Source organism: Gossypium hirsutum, chromosome A01, assembly GCF_007990345.1.
Source record: "Gossypium hirsutum isolate 1008001.06 chromosome A01, Gossypium_hirsutum_v2.1, whole genome shotgun sequence".
Classification (NCBI taxonomy): domain Eukaryota; kingdom Viridiplantae; phylum Streptophyta; class Magnoliopsida; order Malvales; family Malvaceae; genus Gossypium; species Gossypium hirsutum.
In genome coordinates, this window is record NC_053424.1 from 47385172 (window position 1) to 47388398 (window position 3227).

The window sequence follows — 3227 nt, forward strand, 5'->3', positions numbered from 1 at the left end:
TGATGGTCTCTAAACTAATTAAAAATTCGACTAAGGCAAGCGCACCTATCGAACAGTAGTATAGTTAAGGTGAGACCGAAAATATCGTATCCACAATGACTAAAAGTACTAGTAATTACTATCTTTTTATTCTCTAGCCTAAGAATTGAAGGGATGTTTTCTAAACTAAACTTCATTATCTAATTAACTAAGAACCCGACAGAAATAAAATTTGGAAAATATTCTTTGGAAAACCGATGGAGAAGACAATACCCAAGGAAGAATCCACCTAGACTTCACTTATTACTTCTGAATTAGATGATTTATTCACTTGAATCAATCCATAGAAATCCCTGATTTATGTTTTTATCTCTCTCGAGACTAAAAACAACTGACTCTAGGTTGATTAATTGAAATCTCTTTCTAATTAAAACCCCTATTGTCGCACTAACTCGACCTATGGATTCCCTTATTAGATTAGACTCTAATCCAGTAGATTTATGCCATCCTATCTCTAGGATTGCATGCAACTCTGCTTAATTATGGAGGATCTACTCTTAAACAGGGACTTTTGCTCCACTGAATAAGCATATCAAAACCTAAATTAATATTCTGAAATATTAAAACAAGGATTAACTCTCACAATTAAGAATAAAAACAAGTATTTATCATATAATTCAAATAGTAATAAGATCCATCTTAGGTTTCAACCTCCCTAGGTATTTAGGGAATTTAGTTCATAACTGTAACACCCCTTACCCGTATCCGTCGTCGGAACAGGGTACGAGGTATTACCGAATCATAGTACATACCATTAAATAAAACCAAAACAAAAAATATGGCATACAATAAGATCATGAATCATTATAACATATGCCTTTAATAATATTATCCAATTATAAATATCTCATAGTCATTCTGAGCAAGTACACACACAATTATAAATATCTCAAATTATAGAGTTCTTTTACTTGCTATGTTTCTTTTACATGAAAATAGACTCATTAAGATTTAAATGCATATCTCATTCAGCCTCTAATTAAATTCCTACTATTTTTGGTGATTTTTCAAATTCACGTCACTGCAACTGTCCAAAACAGTATTATTGCTAATTCACTCTTTCACACTTTCTTTGTATTTACCTCATTTAGCCTACATATCACGATTCACTTTCACAACATTTCATACATCACAAGTGTAGGTTCATGATTACAATGTCACTGTAAATAATCCCATTGAACAATACAGATCAATCCTTGATACTTAGTGGTTCCAGCACACAGCTCCACCATCATATTTCATATAATTCGGCTCTCTTGTACACATGGTGAACACTTAGTACCACCCATGTGACCTAGCCAATTTATCTCGTAGCTCTCTTGTCTACATGGTGTCCTTCACTTGGAATCACACATGCGACCTAGCTACATTTATCCTCTCCCGTAGCTCTCTTGTCTACATGGGATACATCCCGTATCACACATGTGACCTAGCTACTACATAGTATCTCGTACCTCTCTTGTACACATGAAGTGCACTTAGCACCATACATGTGACCTAGCTACATTTCATCTATATTATTCAATCTCTCCGAAAGTTCAACAGGGATTTCTCTCACTATTACTTATTTCCATCCTTCCAATAGTCGATTTATGATTCAAAATCAACTAAAATATATAAAATAGGCTGAAATACAAAAATGTAAATGAAGTTAATGTATTATTTACATACAAACTTACCTCGGTGCAAAATATGGAAATTTTGCAATTTAGTCCAAGACGTTTTCCTTCCCCCGTTCGAGGTAGATTTCACACCTTTCTTGATCCATAACAACACATTTAGCTCATTTAACACTCATACTATTTATTTCAAACCAAAAATCACATTATGTAAAAATTACATTTTTGCCCCCTAGCTTTTACATAATTACAATTTTTCCCCTAGGCTCGGAAATTTAATTTCAGCCCTTATTATTATGTTTTATGACATGCTGAACATTTTTCTCTTCTATAACAACATCAAATTCTCACTCTAACATGTACTTATGAGCATTAGGTATTTTTACCGATTATACCGTTTTGCTCGTTTTCGCTAAAAATCGCTTAGAAAAGATCGTTCTCCTAACCTCAAACATTCATATTCTACCATCAAACATCAAAATACATGGATATCATTCATGGGTAAATTTTTAAACATAAACCCTAACTCGAAATAATGGTAGAAATAGGTAAACCGAGCTACGAGGATTTAAAAAATGTAAAGAACATTAAAAATGGGGCTTGAATGCACTTACTATTGAGCTTGAGGGCTTGAAACAAACCCTAGCTATGGAGAACATGCATGTTTCGGTCAAGTTAAATGAGGATGAACACATTTTTGTGTTATTTTTCCCATTTTATTTAATTTATTATGCAAATGACCAAAATGCCTTTACTACTAAACTTTCTAAAAATTCCATCCATGTCCAAATTTTTGTCCATATAAAGTATAATGGTCTAATTGCCATTTAATGACCTCTAATTAAAACCCCCATTTCAATCAAGTACTTTATGAACTAGAACACACACATTTTTCACCTATTTCAATTTAGTCCTAAACGTCAAATTAAACACCCAATCGATAAAATTTCGCAACGAAATTTTCACACGATTATGTAATCATAATATAAACACTAAAAATTAATCAAAATAATAAATTCTCAAATTCGTGGTTTCAAAACCACTATTCCGTTTTGGCCCTAAATCGAGCAGTTACAACTCTCCCCCCTTTTAGGGATTTTCGTCCCTGAAAATCTTACCGGTAAAAAGGTTTGGGTGCTTTTTTCTCATGGCTTCCTCCCGTTCCCACGTAACTTCTTCTACTCCATGTCTTTGCCATAACACTTTCACTAAAGCTATACTTTTCTTTCTCAACTGTTTTACTTATCGAGCCAAAATCTTAATTGGTTCCTCATCATAGGTCAAGTCTAAACGAATCTCAATTTCTGTTGGAGAAATCACATGTGAAGGATCAGAACAATAACATCGCAACATTGATACATGAAACACGTTATGAATTCTTTCTAATTCTGCCGGTAATGCCAACAGATATGCCACTGGTCCAATCCTCTCAATAATCTCGTACGACCCAATAAAACGCGGACTCAGCTTGCCTTTTCGGCCAAATCTTAGAATCTTTTTCCATGGTGACACCTTCAAGAACACTTTATTACCCACCTGAAATTCAATCTCTTTTCTTTTTAAATCTGC